The following is a 22,747-nucleotide window of genomic DNA, read 5'->3' as shown; positions in this document are numbered from 1 at the left end:
ATAATCTAACACATACCTAGCTAGATTACTTACTAAAAGTTCTAAGACTCCATTCCTGTTCTGTCCCCGGCCAAGACGACTACAGACAGACACAGACCCTTTGTTTCTCTCCCTCCTCCCAGCTTTTGAAAGTATCTTGTCTCCTCATTGGTCATTTTGGTCAGGTGCCAGCGAAGTTACCTTTAGCTTCTTAACCCTTTACAGGTGAGAGGAGCTTTCCCCTGGCCAGGAGGGATTTCAAAGGGGTTTACCCTTCCCTTTATATTTATGACACGCCCCCCAAATCTCAGCTAGGGTGAAACACTGGCTGGGATTTCTTCCTGGAGCTCTAGGAAAACAGAGTTAATAAGACACATGCATCTCTAAATATACTACCAAGTACATAAAGACTAACAATATTTTCCACATCTCAAGGACGATTTTAACCAGTTGATTCTGGGAAACTTTCACGGGAGAGTGCATCAGCCACTTTGTTAGAAGCTCCTGAGATGTGTTGGATGTCGAAATCAAAATCTTGGAGAGCTAAACTCCACCGAAGAAGTTTTTTGTTAGTTTCTTTGACAGTGTGAAGCCACTTTAGTGCAGCATGGTCGGTTTGCAGGTGGAAACGCCGTCCCCAAACATATGGGCGTAGCTTTTCCAGAGCGTAGACAATGGCATAACATTCTTTTTCAGTGACTGACCAGTTGCTTTCCCTCTCAGACAGTTTTTTGCTGAGAAACACTACAGGGTGGAATTCTTGATCAGGTCCTTTCTGCATTAAAACTGCTCCCACACCACGCTCGGATGCATCTGTGGTTACTAGGAACGGTTTGTCAAAGTCTGGGGCCCTTAGTACAGGGTCAGACATGAGTGTCGCTTTAAGCTTGTTAAAGGCCTTCTGACACTTTCCGGTCCACTGAACAGCAATTGGCTGTTTCTTTTTGGTTAGGTCTGTCAGTGGGGCAGCGATTTGGCTGTAGTGCGGTACAAATCGTCTGTAATAACCGGCCAAGCCTAAGAAGGATTGAACCTGTTTCTTTGACTTTGGGACAGGCCACTTTTGGATAGCATCCACTTTGGCCTGTAGGGGGCTGATAGTTCCTTGACCCACCTGGTGTCCAAGGTAAGTCACTCTGTTTAGGCCTATTTGACACTTCTTAGCCTTAACAGTTAGTCCTGCCTCCCTTATGCGCTCAAGGACTTTTTGTAGATGTTCCAGGTGGTCTGCCCAGGAATCCGAAAATATGGCCACATCGTCAAGGTAGGCGACTGCATATTCTCCTAATCCCGCTAGGAGACCATCTACAAGTCTTTGGAAAGTGGCGGGTGCATTTCGCAGCCCGAAAGGGAGTACATTAAATTCATACAGCCCGAGATGTGTGATGAAGGCTGACCTTTCCTTGGCAGATTCATCTAGCGGTACCTGCCAGTACCCCTTGGTTAAGTCCAAGGTAGAGATGAACTGGGCCCTTCCCAGTTTCTCTAATAGTTCATCTGTGCGTGGCATGGGATAGTTGTCTGGGCGAGTTACAGCATTTAGCTTACGGTAGTCCACGCAAAAACGTATTTCCCCATCTGGTTTGGGAACTAGAACCACTGGAGATGCCCATGCACTTTCAGAGGGGCGGATTACACCCATCTGTAACATATCCTGGATCTCCCGTTCTATAGCAGTTTTAGCTTGAGGAGACACCCGGGAAGGTTGGACCCTAATTGGGTGAGCATTACCTGTGTCAATGGAGTGGTATGCCCGTTCAGTCAGTCCTGGGGTGGCTGAGAACGTTGGCGCGTAGCTAGTGCACAGCTCCTGGATCTGCTGTCGCTGCATACGCCCAAGGGTCATGGAGAGGTTCACCTCTTCCACACCACCAGCACATTTCCCTTCGTAGTAGACACCTTCAGGCCACTCAGCGTCGTCTCCTCCCTGGGCTGTAAACTGACAAACCTTTAATTCTCTGGAATAAAAGGGCTTTAGAGAATTAATATGATACACCTTAGGCTTTCGGTTGGAGGTGGGGAATGCTATGAGATAATTAACAGCTCCCAGGCGCTCCTGGACCACGAATGGCCCTTCCCACGATGCTTCCATTTTATGGGCCTGGAGCGCCTTTAAGACCATGACCTGGTCTCCTACTTTGAAGGAACGCTCTCTGGCATGTTTATCATACCAGGCTTTTTGCTCTTTTTGAGCATCCTGTAAGTTTTCTCTAGCAAGGGCTAAAGAGGTTCGGAGGGTGTTTTGTAGGTTGGTTACAAAGTCCAGAATGTTAGTTCCTGGAGAAGGTGTAAATCCCTCCCATTGCTGCTTCACCAACTGCAATGGCCCCTTAACCTCACGGCCATATACAAGTTCAAATGGGGAAAACCCTAAACTGGGATGTGGTACAGCTCTGTAGGCAAAGAGCAACTGCTGCAATACTAGGTCCCAATCATTGGAGTGCTCATTTACGAATTTACGTATCATGGCCCCCAAAGTTCCATTAAACTTCTCCACCATGCCATTTGTTTGATGATGGTAAGGAGTGGCAACCAAGTGATTTACCCCATGAGCTTCCCAAAGGTTTTTCATAGTTCCTGCCAGGAAATTAGTCCCTGCATCTGTGAGGATGTCGGAGGGCCAACCTACCCTGGCAAAAATGTCTGCTAGTGCCTGGCACACACTTTTAGCCCTGGTGTTGCTTAGAGCTACTGCTTCCGGCCATCGGGTGGCAAAATCCATGAAAGTCAGTATGTACTGCTTTCCTCTGGGTGTCTTTTTCGGAAAAGGACCCAGAATATCCACAGCTACTCGCTGAAATGGAACTTCAATGATGGGGAGTGGCTGGAGAGGAGCTTTGACCTGGTCTTGGGGTTTTCCCACTCTTTGGCACACCTCACAAGACTGGACATAGGTAGAAACATCCTTGCCCATTCCCTCCCAGTGGAATGACCCCCCCAAACGGTCTTTGGTCCTGTTCACCCCAGCATGGCCACTAGGGTGATCATGGGCTAAGCTCAAGAGCTTGGCCCGGTATTTAGTTGGAACTACCAACTGTCTCTGAGGATGCCAGTCTTCCTGGTGTCCCCCAGAAAGAGTTTCCTTGTATAAAAGTCCTCTTTCTCCAACAAACCTGGATCGATTAGAAGAGCTGAGAGGCGGTGGGTTGCTCCGTGCCGCCGTCCAAGCTCTCTGGAGGCTTTCATCTGCTTCCTGTTCGGTCTGGAACTGTTCCCTTGATGCTGGAGACATCAGTTCCTCATGGGATTGTGGACCTAGGCTTGGTCCCTCTGGAAGCGATATAGGGGATGGAGCTGTTTCTGTTGACTGTGAACCGCTCTCCGCTGGTGCACTATGTTGGGATTCAGGCTCCGGCTGAGCCTCTTGTGTAGGGTTATCGGCTGCTGCCAGTTCAGGTTCGGTGGGGCCCTCTGGTGTTGAGGTTGCAAGTACTGGATTCAGTGCTGACACGGGGTCTGGTGTTGGTTGTTTGGCTGGTTCCGGTTCTGGGACTGGTTCCGTCTGGGTCTCCGGGACTGGATCCACTACTGCTGTTGCAGACATTGGCCTGGGGTCCAGGTCCATCACCTCTGACTGGGTCCTGATAGAAGTTTCCGGAACAGAGCTAGGCCTCACGGCTTGTTTAGCCTGGTTGCGGGTGACCATTCCCACCCTCTTGGCCTGCTTCACATGATTGGCCAAGTCTTCCCCCAACAGCATGGGGATGGGATAATCATCATAGACTGCAAAAGTCCACATTCCTGACCAGCCCTTGTACTGGACAGGCAACTTGGCTGTAGGCAAATTGAAAGAGTTGGACTTGAAGGGTTGAATCGTCACTTGGATCTCTGGGTTGATTAAATTGGGGTCCACTAAGGAAGCATGGATAGCTGACACTTGTGCTCCGGTGTCCCTCCACGCGGTGACCTTCTTCCCACCCACACTCACAGTTTCCCTCCGCTCCAAGGGTATCTGGGAGGTATCTGGGCCTGTGGACCTCTGGTGTGATTCCGGTGCAATGAACTGTAATCTGTTGGGGTTCTTGGGGCAGTTGGCCTTTACATGCCCCAGCTCGTTACACTTAAAACATCGTCCAGCTGACGGGTCACTGGGGCGAGGAGGGTTGCTGGAGAACGGGGTGGTGGGACGATAAGGGGTCTGGAGGGTTCTTCGGGAGGTAGGTGGGGCTTTGGGCGGCCCCCGGTAATAGGGTGTGGTCTGGGGTGGTCCCTTCTGGTCTCCGCTCCAACTGCAACCAGTTTTCTTCTTCTCTGCCACCTCCACCCATCTGGCTCCAATCTCTCCTGCCTCAATTACAGTTTTGGGTTTCCCATCTAGGATGTATCTTTCTATTTCCTCAGGAACACCCTCTAAGAATTGTTCCATTTGCATTAGGAAGGGCAAATTTACTGGAGATTCAACACTTGCTCCTGATATCCAGGCATCCCAATGTTTTACAATGTGGTAGGCATGTCGGGTAAATGACATGTCTGGTTTCCACCTTAGGGCTCGGAACCTCCGACGAGACTGCTCGGGTGTTATCCCCATTCTGACTCTCGCCTTGGATTTAAACAGTTCATACTTGTTCATGTGTTCTTTAGGCATTTCAGCTGCCACCTCAGCTAAGGGTCCACTGAGCTGCGGCCTCAGCTCTACCATGTATTGGTCAGTAGAGATGTTGTACCCAAGGCAGGCCCTTTCGAAGTTTTCTAAGAAGGCCTCAGTGTCATCACCTGCCTTGTAGGTGGGGAACTTTCTGGGATGGGAAGTGGTACCTGGAGAAGGATTGCTAGGGTTTGTTGGTATATTCTGCTGGGCCTTTATCCTCTCCATCTCCTCCACATGCTTCCTCTCTTTTTCCTTCTCCTCCTCCTTCAGCCGCATGAGTTCTATCTGTCTTTCATGTTCCCTTTGTTTTTCCTCAGCCTGAAATTTGGCTAATTCCAGCTGTAGTCGAGCTGAGGATTTGGCCATTCTAACCTCTCTGTTTTTAACTAACTTTACACCCGAGGTTTAGAAATAAACAAACAAAACTTGGCTGTAAAATTTTGCTGTGCTGGAATAGAATACCTATTCTCTGATAGTGATTGTCAGCCTACAGAAAAAGACAATTCCCTTGTCTCTGCTCTGGGCCCAAATTAAAGCAAAAAACCTCCAACTACTTGGAAAACTGCTTACCCAGCCCAAAGAAAAAAAAATTTCTTTTCAAACCTGTGCTCCTTGTAAAACAAAAAAAAAATCAAAATCCTAAAAAAACCCTGCCACTTTTGTCTCCAGGCAAATGGGTAGAGCACACACCCCCTATTTACTTTTAGGAAGAAAAGAAAAAAAAAACCTCTGGGTTGGAAGACTGTGAATTTCCCTGCAGGAGTTAAGTACCCTGCCTCCAGGCAAAGAAAACCTGCAATTCACAAGATAATCCCCTTTTGTCTCTGCTTGGCCACAAAGCAGAGAGAAACCAAGCTGCTTTCAGTTTCAAAGCTGCTTCTGGACTTCCTAAAAATTCCTTTTTAAAATCTGTATTTCTAGTTCAAAAAATCTCAACTGGATCTCAAAATGATTTCAGGTTAATCCCACCACTGTGCCACCATGTCAAGGTTCCTCCCCCACTCTGAACTCTAGGGTACAGATGTGGGGACCTGCATGAAAAACCTCCTAAGCTTATCTTTACCAGCTTAGGTCAAAACTTCCCCAAGGTACAAAATATTACCCCCGTTATCCTTAGACTGGCCGCTACCACCACCAAACTAATACTGGTTACTGGGGAAGAGCTGTTTGGACGCGTCCTTCCCCCCAAAATACTTCCCAAAACCTTGCACCCCACTTCCTGGACAAGGTTTGGTAAAAAGCCTCACCAGTTTGCCTAGGTGACTACAGACCCAGACCCTTGGATCTGAGAACAATGAAAAAGCATTCAGTGTTTTACAAGAAGACTTTTAATAAAAAATAGAAGTAAATAGAAATAAAGAAATCCCCCCTGTAAAATCAGGATGGTATATATCTTACAGGGTAATTAGATTCAAAAACATAGAGAACCCCTCTAGGCAAAACCTTAAGTTACAAAAAAGATACACAGACAGAAATAGTTATTCTATTCAGCACAATTCTTTTCTCAGCCATTTAAAGAAATCATAATCTAACACATACCTAGCTAGATTACTTACTAAAAGTTCTAAGACTCCATTCCTGTTCTGTCCCCGGCCAAGACGACTACAGACAGACACAGACCCTTTGTTTCTCTCCCTCCTCCCAGCTTTTGAAAGTATCTTGTCTCCTCATTGGTCATTTTGGTCAGGTGCCAGCGAAGTTACCTTTAGCTTCTTAACCCTTTACAGGTGAGAGGAGCTTTCCCCTGGCCAGGAGGGATTTCAAAGGGGTTTACCCTTCCCTTTATATTTATGACACTAGGCAAATGTCTAGATGAGGTGATGTACCCCCTGGAGGACCTCTGCATACCCCCAAGGGTACACATACCTCTGATTGAGAACCACTGCTTTAGAGACAGTAGAAAGCAAGTCTAAGGGCCAAACTCAGTCCTGGCATTCAAGCAGCAAAATTGATGGGGTTACACCTATTTATGCCAGGACTGAATTTAGCCTCAAGTATTTAGAAGGCGGTGCTTTTATTATTGGAAATTGTAAATGCAAGGGCCCCTTCCACACAAATCTAATAATAATATTTGGGCCTCAATCTTGCAATCAGAACTGTAGCTCAAATCACTGCACCCACATGGAGCTCAATTGATGTACAGGTTTTATGTATCACTTTTTTACCTGCTTGTTGCATGGCCATGCAGAAGACATCTGTGTTTCAGGTTTCCCATCTGTAAAATAGTGCTACCTAACTACCCCATGTGAGCGTGCTGAGGTTCCTTTGCAGAGTGTTTTGAGATCCTTAGATGAAAGAATTTTGCGCTTCCATAAAAACTATTCAAACTCCTCTATCCCTAGAGGCACCTTTTGTTGGCTAAGAATGACCAGTCTTTCCTGGCCCTTGAAGTGGTCCCTAAGGGATATGAGACATGGCAGCAGGCCAAGCAAGGGAAGATTACGCTGTTGCTTTCTGTGCTGCCTGTTTTCTGTAGACAAAAGGTTTCAGGTCCTGGACTTTTGATTCAGCACTTTTCATGAACACCAATTTCATTCCAAAACCAGAAAACCGTGTAGACTAATGAAATAGCTGCAGCTGAGTCTGGTGCCTTGGGTATGTTGTTTCCTGTTGCTCTGCCACTTCTTTAGGTTCCGGGGTAGCAAAGGCCAATTCAGGAGCGAAATTACATGTCTTACAATGCTTTAAATCTCAATGCCTGATCTCTACCCACTTTAATCAAAGGTCTTAACGTGTTGTTTTATCCACCCTCAGCCATTTTTGTATTTCAGCATGTAAGGTGTTGCACTGCAACAGGAATATTGATGTGATGGAGCCCACGGATTATGTAAGGCTGATTCTCTGGCTAAGAAACAGGGTAACATTAAAGACCAAGGACACAGATTCAGTTAACTTTCCTTAGTCTTCAGAAAAAAAACAAGATCGGAAATCCCTTGCACCCTGAAATACAAAATGAACATTTTTGGCTGCAATGAGCAAAGAGCAGGTTTTTTTTCGCATATTGACACTTCTCTACATTCGTTTCCTGTTTCTTATTTTAATCTTTTCAGATTTTAAACACTTCCTGACACTTAGTTCAGATGTAGCTTTCATTCTTGTTATTCCATTATTTTAAAATGTGGTTAATTACCTAAAAGAGAAGATGAAAAAACTGGGGGGCAGAGGGGATTTATACAGGAAAGGAAAATGTCTTTGGGTTTGTTGCTTTGCAGAATTTCTCAAAAGCTATTTAATTATTGATAAAGTTCATCAGCCAATTGCTTCGTGAGCGATTTAAAAGTAATGTAGTCATTAAAGGTAAATTAAGATCTAGCCTCTTTGGTGGTGGGTTGGGGAGACCGGACTAGTTTTAATAATAATTGAAGATGCCTTCTCAAATGAAACACAAACAGAATTTCTATTGCAGGGCTCCTGTTGGTTCTGCATCCTATTAGGAGTCCCATAAATATCTTGATTCCCTTTACCCATGTTCAGGAGTAAGAGAAATTTGTGTTCCATTAACTTTGCTCCTAGCAGATTGGTATTCTCTTCTTCCACAGAAAGACTCCTGTGAATGTAGGAATAACCAGCAGAACCTAAAGGAATTGCTTTCTTATCTCTCAACCTTTGAACCTGCCCCTCTGTGATGGAAGCAATTGAAATCTATTTTCAAATGACTGATTTGTGCAACACCTGACAGGTTAAGGAGTTTTAACTTTGTTTTCCTTACTTTGTGAATTAAATAAATCAGTTGTTTAAAAAGAGAAAAACCAGAAATCCCATCACTTGCAAACATACGCTCCCACCCCAGGTCACCAGTAGTATTTAGACCCTCCTCTTCACAGTGTCAGCCTCTTTCACTCCGTCTACTGGGGAGTGGATTGGCCGCTACTGGGGATGTGACACAGGTTTTGCCAGTTGGTTATACAACTATTTGCTAAACCGTGATAGACTGAAGAACAGTATTCCTGAGTTCTGTTCCTGGCCCCGAGGGAAATGTGGGCTAGTGGTTAGAACAATTATAAGTGTATACATTTGGCGCACACTGAGAGGCACTCTGGATGAAACTTGGATGTACCATGGTAGACACCTGAGTTCTGTCAGAAGTAAGCTTGTGCAACCTCTTATTTGTAAAATGGGAAGAATGCAGCTTGCCTCCCTCCTAAGGTAGAGATATGAGGACATTCTCAGAGCCTGGCATGTGAAGTGCATCACAACTAAACAGTAGTCAGTATGAAAGAGGTGAGCTATAACCGTGCCTTCATGGGTCACAACTGAGAATACCAAATTCAGGACAAATGGCTGGAAAATAGGGTAGACACCCCAAAACTGGTGGTTATTCTCCCATAAGATATACCAAACCAGCACCAAAAGTAAACTTCTGTTTCACCACACTGGCTAATAAGTCAGAAAAGCAGGTTCCTTAGGTATTCCAGTCCTTGTATCACCACCAAAAACACTGGACTTAAAGATGAGTGGTTCTTTAAAACCAATTTCATCAAATAAGAGGTGGTTCTGATCCCAAAGGACAAGCCGCAATATATAACTCAGATCTTACCCAAAAGTCACGCTGTTGACAATCCTTTCGTGTCTAAAATCTAAAGGTTTATTTATAGAAAGAAAGAAAGGTGAGAATTAAAATTGGTTAAAGGAATCAAATACATACAGTAATTGCAAAGTTCTTGGTTCAGGCTTGTTGCAGTGATGGAATAAACTGCTGGCTTAAGTCAAGTCTCTGGTTGCTTCCAAATCATTGGAAGGTCCTTAGTCCATTGGTTAGAATGCTCCCATTAGGGTAAGTCCATAGTCCAGAGATCTGAGCCGGAATGAGGCAAAATAGAGCTGTTTCCAGGGCCTTTTATAGCTTCTGCCAAGTGAAGAGAAGCCCATTGTTCTCACTGTGGAAAATTACAGGGAATAAGATGGTGCTTGGAGTCACATGGGCAAATCACACGTTCATGCATGATTTTGCTTAGTCATAGCAGGAAAGTCCATTAAGTGTAGATGAGTGTCTTCCATTGTGAGCTAAGTGTTATTTAATGGGCCACTCCAGTTGAATAGTTCCTTCACAGTGTGTTGGCTAAATAACTTGTGGGTGTTGCCCAGGAGCAAAAGTTTGAAACGCAGGTATAGAGCCAATACTCATAACTTGAAATACAAAAAGATACATGCATACAAATAGCATACAGCAAATATGATTCAGAAAATCATAACCTTTTCATAGACATGTTACTTGACACATTTTGTATAAGATTTGTTGCAATTCTATAACAGTGGTAGCAACAATGATCTACATGGTCATACCTCTTAACTTATTTGTAAAAAGGGAAGAATGAAGTTTGGCAAATGTTAGGTGCAAAATTGCTTAGTCTTTGTAATGAAGTTACCCCTCACTCTAGCCCACCTCCATTCATCTTGCTCTGGTAATGTAGCGTTTGCTGCATCGGGTACCCCCTTGCTGCTCATTACTTGCTCTGCAATAGTCTTTCTTCTGATAATGTGGCCTGCTGGTCAGGTCGCCATTTAGTCCACCTCTTCCAGGGTTACAAAGTCCAGCAGGACAACTGTCCAAATACTGTTTCCAGACAGTGTTTAACCCCAGCTGGGGGTTCTATGCCACTCTACCAGTGGCTGCCAGTGGAACCTAGGCCCATCTGGCATACTGGGTTCCAGACCAGGGACCCTATAACTAGAAATTCAGGCCCCCTGTCCTTGTTTCCCTGGGCTCCTTCCTACCAAGCCTCACTATCGTCTCTTGCCTGGTTTTGGTTTTACCATGGGCACCTACTCTACTCCCTGTGGTTACTTCACCCACTTCTAGCTTCTTTTGCCAGGCTCCTTACTCCAGGACAGGTTCTCAGGACCTATTTTCCCCCTGGACTTCCCCTTGTTCCTGCCCCACAGGGAGCAACTACAGACTTTCCCCTGCACCCCCCTTCCTGCTTTTAGCTTCCTGTCTTTGCAGTGCTGTTCCAGCCCTTCCCCAGCTGGGCTTCACTTTCAATTAACCTTGGCCCTCCCTCTCTCAGGTGATGCCAGGTGACCTAACTGGCCTCTTAGGCAGGAGCACCATTTTAGATTTTGGTGGGGGCAGGGAGGGGCAACTTTAACTGTGATTCCAAGGACTACTTAGGCACCTGAAAACTCTAGGGTGTTTTTGCAGATAATTTAGAAATTAGCTGATAGGAGCACTGTACTTAATTCCTATATAAAAAAAGAGGATTTAATAAATATTAGACCCACTCAGCTCTAATACTAACATGTTCTCACATCTTGTGTCAAGTCACTTAAGTACCACTGGTTAGGTTTAAAATTTTAATGTATATTTGTTACTAACTCTTGAATACAACAATTGAAACAACTGTAGAAAAATCTAGATTACTTTCTATCACTTTTTTGCAGTTCACCAAGCTTGGAACAGATCATTTAACTTTGGAACATCCTACTATAACTAGGACAAGGCCCCATGAGTTTATACTGCACCTGCCTGGGGCTCTAGAGGTGTCACCTCACTACAAATAATAGACAGAAACTGACCTTAAACAGGAGTGAAACTGACATTTTCAAGTCATTTTCACAGTATTGCCAATCCCAAACTTTCAAAAATCATGAATCAGTCTCACCAAAAATCATGAGATTGGCTTTAAAATCATGAAATTATGTAAAAATACCAGATTTGGGGTTCTTTTTATTTGCCTTCTGCTTTTTGAGACTTTGGGGTGCACTGGGGTCAAATTTTGAAGCTTTCTCCGCAGCCACGAGGACTAGAAACTTCATTTTTCTTTAAGAACGAAGGCTGAAATCATCACATATCCACTTGACTCCAGGAGCTGAGGCTTTAAGGAAAATTATAATTATCATGAGACTCATGACAAAATCATGAGTTGGCAACACTGCTTTCACTTCTGTTTAAAGGCTAGTTACTTTTCAGACGGCTGTTAAACACAACGCTACAGTGCTTGAGTTGCAGTTCTCACAGGAGAATATTTTAAACCAAACACCAAGAAAATTCTATATTTTAAAGTTGAGGGAAAAAAACCTGAGATTTCTGAGGTATATCGGGGCACTGCAGGCAGGAAAGGCAAATAAACAGACACAGGAGCTCTGGGCAGCTCTTCCTTTAGAAAGAAAGTTGGAGGATAAAATCTTCTAGTCCTTAATCAACTAAAACATCTATTGCCATCAGTGCCTCCACTCGTAGATATAAACATCCCAGTGACCACGTGATAACATGTGTGGTCAATAACTGTACACTTCCTACTTAAATATCTGAGCCATCTTATCCAGAGTTACACATCTTATTATATGCATTGGTTCAGGGACTGGATTTTCTGGCATATTAAGAACAGTGCTGAGCACACATATGGTGCCCAGTGAATAATGCAAATCATGACAATAATAGTCAATTTTATGGACTCTGTGGATGCAGTTTCTTTTCTTTGTTCTAGAATTGGCCTGAATACAGCTGAAACCCTAAGAATTTGAGGCATAAACACATCTGATACTTATATGACACTTTCTCATTCCTTTCTTTTCTCGAACTCAGAACAAAAAATGACCAAACAAAATGGTTTTCCGTTAAAATGTAAAATTGCACAGCAGCCATTGCTTTACAACCCAGCATGGGGCAGGACCTGCCACCTCTTGGGAGTTAAGTGATCCCCTCTTATCTGACGCTCATTCTCCATCCTTCCTAACCTCTGTGTTGCTTTTCATGCTGTCAACCATGACATCCATCCTGGGACCATTTGCTGTAATCTCGGAGAACTGGGCTCCTTGGTTTTGCTCCCATCTATCAGAGTCCTCTTTTTTTTTGCAGCATGCAGCAGAGAGAGAGTGGCTGGTCTGCTGGATAGGGAGCTATCCCTCAAAAACTTGTGTTCTGCTCCCCCCAGGGACTTCCTGTCTGACCCCAGGCCAGTGCTTAAAGGACAAAATTTCAAAGGTTTTTAGGCACCCAAAGATGCAGCTAGATATCTAGTAGGGTTTACAAAGCACCAAACCTTCTAAGTGCATTTGAAAATCTCACTAAGTGCCTAAATACCTTTGAAAATCTGGCCTTTAATCTGTGTGTGCCTCAGTGCCCCATATGTACAATGGGGATAAGAGCATTGCTCTACCTCACTGAGGGGCTGGGAGGAGAAATCGGTTAGACACTGTGAGGCGCAGCCTCAGATACTATGGTGAGGGGGCCACATAGGTAGAGTGGGAACTTCTCTGTACTCTGCTAGCCCTTCCCTGGGTTTGACCCCTTCTTTTTACCTACTCCCCCAAATGTCCTCCTTTTCTGAATGTAACCTAGGCTCAGAGCTTTGCTGTATTTTTTCTGAGCCCCCTGTGTTCCCTCTAAAACAACCCCTTCTCCCTACAGAGGGATTCCTCTTTTAGAGGCTATATCCTTAATTAAATCACCAGCCCTTTCTTATCTTAATCACCCTGCCTCTGTTTGTAAACAAAATACTGACGCCCTGCCCCAAGGGCACCTCTCCTCTGCAGAACTTACATTTCATATTAATGCTGTGCTGTAGTTAAGAACTCCACCTGAAAGCTTGCACACCTGTATGAAACTCGGGGCTTCTGCCCTCCCCTATTTCCCCCCCCACACACACACACACATTAGTGCCCTTGTTCTTGGGCCCTCGTTAACCTTATCAGGGTGATACATTTGGGCAATTAAAGTTGATTGGGTAGCTGTAAAAAGTTTTAAGTAAATATATAATTGGTTCCTAAATTTAATCTTGATTTCACTCCTCCTGAGTACTCTCATTCTTTCAACTGAATTATTTTGTGAGTGAACAGAGAGAGAAAAACATTTAATTAAAAGGTCATTAAAGCCCATTTAATATTATGAGGCACAGTATACACACTCCAAATGTTACTGCGTACATAGTACATAGATTTGGAAGTAAGGGCCATGCACGATCCCTGGCTCCATCTTCAATAAGTTACATTATAATTGGACCTGTGAATTATATACAGGAATGAAATATGTATTAACTGGAAAAGCTTCACTTTATAAAACATTAAGGTTGTACAGTCAAAATAAAAAAGAAAGTGCAAATAATAAAATTCCTACAGCAATTTGTATCCTGGACTGGGATCTTCCTTTGTGGGGTTTGAGGGACAAGATTGTTTGAGTCCAGAATTATAACCTATAACTCCCATGTACTTATTTTTAAATGTCTCCTCCTGGTTACTGAAACCAAAAATAGCAACATGCTGATAGCAAAGCCTTTCATCCTGCTGTGGAGGAAAGGAAATGTTTGTTATCTTCAACCTCTCTCCATACTGAAGACTTAGTCTTCATAGGTCTGCTCTTTCCAGAGACCCACACCAAAAGACCAAGCTTTTTTTTTTTAGGAACTGGCCTTTTATCCCAAGTAGTAGGTGTATTTAGGTAGAGTAATACCGCTAGTTCCAGTCCAGACGTGCCTCTCTGTAAACAGGAAGTGATAAGACACTCGCCTCCAGTGGAAAATGCAAACTACACCCCAACAAAGGCCTAGTTTTCCTCAGGTTCAGCAGAGCAACAGGACTTTGTTTGAGGTAAGCACAGGGCTTTTATGTTCCATGTTGTCAATAAGTTGGGGATATTCCTGATTTAGCACCCATGTCCTATGTATGTTATCGTATATGATACACAGTTAACTAAACATCAGGAATAATAGCAATATTAAATGCAATACTATATGTATGCAATGTGGCTAAGTTACCATTTCTGTAGGAACCTCAACTTTTTCATTTTGTAACTCTGCATTTTAAGCCTGCCTCTTCAACAGCGCAGTAAGTTGTTGTGTGTTTTAGTGCAAGGCAAGGATTTATCATAGATACTACGTGTAACACCCTCACCATTTACTTCCACATTGCTCATCTCCACAGCAATACAGAGGAGACTGTGGACATCTGAAATCCACGAAGTCCTTATTAAGCCCCCCTTCAACACAACATAAGAAGTTCTTCATCTTGCATACAAGTTGTGATAACTATGCATGGGGAAAGAATGGTAGTCTGGGGCCTATTTCTGTTGATTATATAGTGTCAGATAAATATTGATCACTCATCTGTAACTTGAGGATTCTGAATGAATAATCAGATACAAATGCTTATACCATCAGGATTTGGAAGATTATATTGTATGTCACTGCAAAGGTAATTTCCACTGTATTTGCAATTTTATCTCAGATACTTTACCTACGGTAAGTCATTTCACTACATTCATTCATAGTTAAGTACGTGTATAATTTTATTGTAGCTCAGCCAGATCTTTGCAAGGAAACTTGATTAGTAACCCAGTTATTTTAACATTAATTTCTAGTCTATGTATGCTTATTCCTCAGATAAGTAGCTTCATTTTTGTGGATACTATTATTCTGAAGGCTGAAATAAAATAATATGTTTTCTTGAAACAATGTAATGAATACAACTGGATAAAATGGTGGTACATAACCCCCAATGAATGGAAAGAAATGTTTAACAAACTGTTCCCAATAGGCATTTTAGAGATGCAATATTTATTACTATACATTAATTAAGGCTTTACAGCAGTGCTTGAATAATTTTTTAAAAGGGAGGGGCAAGCAAGGCTGATCCCTTTGGGATTTTTGTGCAGTTAAACCTTCTTGTGTCAGTGGTTCTTGGTGCTAAAATAACGTAAATTTCATTCAGTCCTCTTTTAATTAAACAATATTTACAATGTTGAGGCTGTGGCGTTGCACTGTGAACAGTTGACAGTTGCTCTTGAGTTTTATGGCACAGATGCTGGCATCGGATCAGCAATTTGGCATCTGGACTGAAGCAGAATAGCTTTTCAAAGCATGAAATATCTTATTAATATGGCTGAGTTGCATATGACTCCTGGGATATTCTCTGATTCTAACAATCAATTGTAAAGCAGTCTTTGTGTCAGTTTGTCTGGTTTTTTTAGTGCAATATACCTGACAAATACATATATGTGAAATACAAAAATGGTGTAAGACTATTTCTTTATTTTCCACCTTCAGGTACCAAAGGAGTCAAATATTTTACAGCTTTACTCATCAAGTAGCCTTTCATAGGAATTTTTGCATTACATATACTGTTAAATTACTCTGAGAAAATGTATTGGATTGTCAAAATCTCAAATTATTGTTGACGCAATTCTAATTCTGGTTTGAGATAATTCAGAGCTGAAGCTGTGTGTTGCCTTCTGAGGCTTTTAAATCAGATTCTTTTTTTCTCTGATAACAGTGTACTGACTCAAATAGAGGAAGTGGCATTTTAAAGCTGTTTAATGCTGTTCCTGTGGTTCCAAATGGTAGCTAGACAGACTCCTATGCAATGTTTGCGTAACTAACTTCTCTTACAATGTGAATACTGTTATTTGAAAAATATCTTTGCTCATTTCTGACCATCGATCCTTATTTAATGGTAACCCAGAATCCTTACACTACAATATACTGAGATTTTTATAATGGCAAGAGATTTCTTTTGTTATACATGGGCCAAATTCTGAAGCTCTTGCTCAGGCAAAATTTCCACTGGCTTCAGTGAAAGAGCTACCTGAGTATGGATATCAGGATATGGTCCCATATAAATAAAATTGCTCCTGCAGAGACTGTCATCAAATTCTTCTGATATTTCCCTGTCTCTTGGGTGCCACTATTGTGATCTTCATTTGTATGAGAAGAAAAGAGATGGAAATTCCAGACTATAGGTGGTTATTTTTAGGTCTTGTTTCAAAGACCATTCAATTCCCTTATTAGACATACTAATAGAATACTATTTGTTATAGTGAACCCACTACTAGAAAGTTCATGAGCTCAGTAGATATATTTATGCAGAGAACTGCAGTAATTTTATGGTATCTGTCTTTGTTATGAAACCCAAGAGACAGCAAACTGAGTTTCTCTTGTATGTTCTATGGCCTATCATTAATCAGTGAGCACACAACCAACCTTACAAATTCATGACACTTCAAACTATACTTCAAATTTCCTTGCCAGTAACATGCATATGTATATATAACATCGTATTTGTTTAGTGCTTCTGTGCATACATGTATGTGTGAATGAGGAAGAGTTCCTTATCTTTAACATACTGCGCAAGATGTAACAAAGTTTAAACATTTTTTCATTCAGTTGGCAGGTTAGTAATGCAGCTCACCATTTCTTGCATGAGCCTATTTGGAGTAATTTGCTAGCTTGAGTCATATATTCCTTGCCAGAACAGAAAAATCTCACTTGTATATTACGTTAAGTTATTTTCCAGTAAAACAAAAAAAAGAGATAAATTGGTAGGGAATACTCTCAAGATTCTAAATATAGCATCTCAGAATAACCCTAAACCATTATTAGCAATTACAGAGATACTTCAAATACATTAGTTAAAGCACAAAAATCTTACATTTGTTCATTGGCTAAAACCTGTGAAAGTAAATTGTATTTTTTTCTCTTTAAACATTCCCCTGCAGTATTTGCACCCAGATTATTGCAGTACTGTAGTATGTGTTTATATGGCACTTTTGATCAGAGAATCTCAAAACACTTCACAAACGTTGAAGAATTAAGCCTCACAACAGTCCTATAGGTGAGGATTATCTCCATTTCAGATGGGGCGGGGGAAAGAGAGAGAGGTTCAGTGACTTGCTCAAAATCATACAAGAAATATGTAGCCGAGCCAGGAATATTGCTGGTGCATGAGGAACAAAAGATTAAAACTGACATTCAGCCTTTTCTAGTTTCACTGCCGAGATAAGTGCCGCACAAAAAATAAATATTGAATCAGCATACATGGTGAAAAGTAAATGAGACTTCTTACTGTTTTGGATTTTAATAATGTTAGGTACTGTTAGTAACAGGTAATAGACCATTTAAAAATACAACATCCTGACAGTGTCCCTATAAGAACATAAGAATGGCCATACTGGATCAGACCAATGGTCCATCTAACCCAGTATCTTGTCTTCCAACAGTGGCCAATGCCAGGTACTTCAGAGGGAGTGAACAGAATAGGCAATCATCAAGTGATTCATCCTGTCTTCCACTCCCAGCTTCTGGCAAACAGAGGCTAGGGACACTCAGAGCATTGATGGACCTCTTATTGATTAAACAGTATTCCCAGATCTGTGCTGGCATCAGCCTTTTTTAAAAATTCTTCCAAGTAAATTATTGACTGTGGCAGCTATAGGAAATGAGTGATTATCATGCGGGAAACTGTAACTTTAATGTATAAAATAAGAAGAAGAGGCTTGTGAGCAAACAAGATATATGTTGCTTATCCATGTGGGGAGATATTTACTGCTTTTCACAATGCCTGTGCATCGTTTAAATCTCAATGAAATGGTGCACATGCATGTTGCTAGTCCTCTCCATTTCATTGAATTTCATTAAATTACACTCTTTTACCAGTGATGATTATTGCCATGGCTATGATAGGCTCCTGAGAATTTACAGCCTGAAAAAAATGAAGTGAAATAACAATAATGATACTTAGCTTTTATATAGCACTTTCCATCAGTAGACCTCAAAGCACTTTACAAAGGAGGGCAGTGACATTATCCGTGTTTTACAGACTGTGAAACTGAGGCACGGGGAGGTGAAGTGACCTGTCCAAAGTCTCACAGCAAGCTAGTCCTGGAGCCAGGAATAGAATCCAGGTCTCCTTCATACCAGACCAGTGCTTTATCCATTTAGCTACTCTTCCTGCAGAGCATCACTCTTTTTCATCCTGTCATATGTGCACTAAAACTGCTCATGGCGGTTCTTAGAGCTCACAAAGAAAATGTGTTGTTTCAAGGCATGGTTCATGCAGCCACTGGAAATAATGGCCAGGACTTTGACCTACCAGTGCAAATGGTGTGTCCCCAGCATATTCTGTGATGCTAGATTACACTTTTTTAAATGGAAGCTCAGATGCACATTCTATGTAATGCTTTATAGATAAAAACATCACACACCCATCAGAGACAGAAAAGACTCAGATTATTTTCTCTCCTAGTGTCCATTCTGCAAAAGGAATGGCATGAGTACCGCATAACCATAGCCCTATTGTGACCTATGCTTGCTGCAGTTGTTTTAATCCTTTATTTACCAAATGTTAAGAATTTATTAAATGTCTTTAAGTTCTTTCAAAACTACAAATATATGGAAACTGACAGTTTGGTTGTTCCCTCCTCTCCACTTGTTAAAAAATTACTGGAAAATAGTCAGATTTTTGGAAGCATGCATAAAACATAAAGAAAATCATGCAATACAGCATAATCATCTTGTACAAGATTATTACTCTAATAGGCAAACTATTTTAGTTATATTGTGTTATTCTGCCATTAGTAACACTTGACTGTCAACTGTGCAGCAGAGGGGCTGCAATCAACAAGGATTTTTGTGTGTTTTCCATTGTAAATAGTATTGAGGACAGAAGGGAGAAAGGCACTTAATGGCACAATTTCTTCAGTGATTAAGAATACTTGAGATCCATTTCAATGATCAGAAATGTGTCTTAATGAGACAATTAGTCAAGACATAAAGGCCGCATAGCAATTGAGTTTGGGCTCCTACTGGTACAATTTAGTGTTTCTGTGTTCCTCATGATTTGACTTTCACAATATATGGTATGGAGAGAGAATCTACAGGTAAAATTTCCTTGTTCAGTCATTCCCATGTAGCTCTAACTGTAGGACATGCTAAACATGAAGATTTGAAAGTACAGTAGTCACTTTAAAACTTTTTTAAACATTAAATCTCTTTGCTAAAGTACAGTGCAATAGGATATCCAGCCATCTAGAGCCACCATGGCAACTAATTCCCACTAACCTTTGGGTGGAGGGGTTGAAACCCTCAAAGTAGTACTTAAATTTGTATTTTAAAAATTATTTTTTCCTTTTGCAACAATAAAACAGTGGTGGAGACATCACACATGCTGGGGCAAAATTAAGCAAACCGGGCCTAAGATCTGACTAACAAGTTCTAACAAGGCTGCCTAAGAGTTTGATGGATTTAGTTTTTGTCTTACCCGTTCTGATAGTAGTGAATCTTTTCTTGGTTTGAGGTGTTGCAGAGCAGTGATGATGTTACTCTAACTCAGTGGTTCTCAACCTATTTACCACTGTGGGCCACATATGCGGCACAGAATGTGTTATATGGGCCACCTCCAATACTACCTGTATGGCCCTGAGGATGTCACATGGCCACAGCTCTCTGCTGACTGGGCCACAAGCGGCCCACAGACCGCTGGTTGAGAACCACAGCTCTAACCCAAAAGAAGATTTACCTCTACCTGAATTCAAAATTCAGACTCTTATCCCACATTCCTTCCACACCCAAAACTCTATCCTGGCAAAAGCAGCCTCAGCTTCCACTAATGTCAACGAGAGCTGTGGCTGCTAATAGCAGAGATGAATTTGGCCACATGGCATCAATGGGAGATTTGGCTGTGCAAAGAATGCAGAGTGAGACCCTCAGTAGGTTATTGGTGAGGCCACCCACTATGAGTTTTTGTCTAAAAAATGTAGCTCCTGACCAACTGTTCAGTAAACAACTTTGGGGTTCCTGTAGATTCTTAAAAGTGAAATTCACATCTGCATGTTCCTGAAGGTTCATAGTATATCGATCAGAGGGACTCTATTTCAACTTTGAATTTAGTACAATATTTTGAATTCTTTTATACATTCATTCAAATATGAGAGGTTCTTTGTAATTAAATTAAATTAAATTAAAAATTAAATTAAAAATTAAAAAGAGGCCATGTCCTTGTGTAATGTATAAACTAAAAACTTTTAAACTTGTTTAGAAATAGGGCTCACTCCTTCAAGCTCTCTGCATATCTTCCATTTACTTCAATGGGCATTCCATTTACAGAGAGCTTAATGGGCCCCTAGTCTTCCATTCCTGTGTATAAAATGTTCCCAAAATTAAGATTGATCTAAATTAATTATTTAAGCCAAAATTAATTAATCTAAGAGGTGCAACACAGAACTTGCTGCCAAGTCCTTTTAAACCACCACTGAGCTTTCCTGATTCTGGGTTGTTCCAGGTGCTGGAATGGTCTCTGGCATAACTTAATACAGCTCATAGACAGCCCTCAAGAGCAGCTGTGCTGCCTAGCATCCCTGCAGTGCTATGTGCTGTTAATCCACACTGACACATTCCTATGCTGGGGCTTGGAAACAGTCCTCTGAAGACAACCTGTGGCTGTCTTCCTCAGTTCCTGTGCTGGGGGAATTATCTGGGGTTTTCAGAGCCCTTTATGCTGTTCTGGTCCCTTTACCAAGCATATATAGACCAGAATGGGGGGGTGAGAATCTCAGTCCTTGTCTTTTGTATTCAATAGTGATCGTTTCTAAGTGTAGAACACACCTTTGTCATTGGTGTAAATGTTAATTTTAATACTCAAAATGATACAGAGAAGGCTATTTCTACTCCCTCTTTTACTCTGAGAGTAAGTCAGGAAGCATCCCATTTGAAGAAGGCAAAAAAGTTATTGTTTTGTTTTAGTCCTCTGAAGGGACAATAAAGTTCCTGCTTCACACAATTTTAGCTACTGGTATGCTTAGTTCTTCCCACTTATTGAAGATGGGTTCTTAAATGCCTCTGGCATTCTTGTCTTATTAGTAAGGGACCATAGCAGGGCATACTGATGGTATTATTTTGACATTTATTGTGATGGTTTCATTTCTTTGCTTCAGATCCATGCTGCAGTAAATGCAGTTTGGTCATTTGTAATTGAAACGATCTCCCTGCAGGTTATGGTTCATAGGAGATGTTGTATGGGGTAGTGTTTGATTATCTCTTGCTCTATAAGGGTGAGCTTCTGTCTTCCTGTAGACATGTTATTAGAAACTGTGGTTGTACCACCTAAAACTACTTTAGGGCAACTACCACGATGCTCCTTTGTTCAAATAGTGGCACTAGGATGCAAAGATTGATCCAAGGAGTCTTTCTGTTTCACAGGAAGGAAGTAATCAGTTTATAATTTTTTTAAAATGTATCCAGGACCTGAACTGAATAAGCTTTCAAAAATGCCAGCAAAATGATCATTTTCAAACTACTGCATTAACCTGGGCAAAATTATTAAGATGGACTTAAGGTTGACAGTTGCTTGCAGTGTTGTTGTAGCCATGTTGGTCTCAACATATTAGAGAGACAAAGGTGGGTGAAGTAATGTCTTTTATTGGACCAACCTCTGATGGTGAAATAGACTAATTTTCAAGATACAGAGAGCTCTTCTTCACTTCTGGGAAAGGTACTCAGAATGTCACAGCTAAATACAAGGTGGAATAGATTTTTGAGCATAAGTAGTCAACACATTTTAAGGCCACTTCACCTTTGGACATAAATTGGTCCAATAAAAGATATTACTTCACCTACCCTGTCTCCCTTAAGGTTGACAGTATGTATCAATAACTTAAGGATAAAAAAACCCCTGGAGTTAGAGCGTTAGAGAGCCAGCAAATTCAGAATTAAAGTTTTAAGAAACACAAACATTTTAAAAGTATGCTAATAAGCAGTTAAGGTTACCCAAACAACATTAACCCTGACCTCATGATAACATTCTCTCATCTTCCTTCCCTTAGGATGTTTGCTAAATACTCTAGGTTGTGTCTAGTTACAGAAAAGGGCAACAAAAACTATTAGGAGTATGGAAAAGCTTCCATATGAGGAGAGAGTAAAAAAGCCTAGGACTGTTCAGCTTGGGAAAAAAAGATGACTAAGGGGGGATATGGTAGCAGTCTATAAAATGGTGTGGAGAAAGTGAATAAGGAAGTATTATTTACTCTTTCACAGAACACTAGATCCAGGGGTCACCCAAAGAAATTAACAGGCATCAGATTTAAAACAAAACAAGGGAAGTATTACTGGTACTTCACAAAGGAGGCCAGAATCAGCACAACTTCTGTATGAGTGAGTATGGGATACTAGTTTTGTGGTCACTGATAAAACTAACCATTTAGTATGGATGGTTAAAGTTGTATAAGAGATTCTGATTTTTCTTAGGAGAGCATTATGGCTCAGAGATTTTATTATTTAGGTGTCTTAACCACATTTCCTACTGTCAATGTTTTTGTTTCTTTTAAAATTAACCTTAACTCTGAACTGATGGTCTTAACTTGAAAAGCTTCTCCCTAAATTTTCTTCATGGCAGAAATAGTTACACACAGTGATGATATGTTGCATGAAGAGCTGTCTTAAACCTAAACTCTAGAATACCCATGTTGTAATTTAAAAG

General features: G+C 41.5%; 1 long non-coding RNA gene across 1 annotated transcript in view; it reads left to right on the top strand.

Moving 5' to 3' along the window:
- Window positions 1-22,747, top strand: part of LOC140914746 (uncharacterized) — a 120,091-nt gene that overhangs the window by 6,050 nt on the left and 91,294 nt on the right. The window lies entirely within an intron of this gene.

This window comes from Lepidochelys kempii, chromosome 7 (genome assembly GCF_965140265.1).
Source record: "Lepidochelys kempii isolate rLepKem1 chromosome 7, rLepKem1.hap2, whole genome shotgun sequence".
In the NCBI taxonomy this organism is placed as follows: Eukaryota; Metazoa; Chordata; order Testudines; family Cheloniidae; genus Lepidochelys; species Lepidochelys kempii.
The sequence above is the reverse complement of the archived record's forward strand: the minus strand, read 5'-3'. Positions and strand labels throughout refer to the sequence as shown.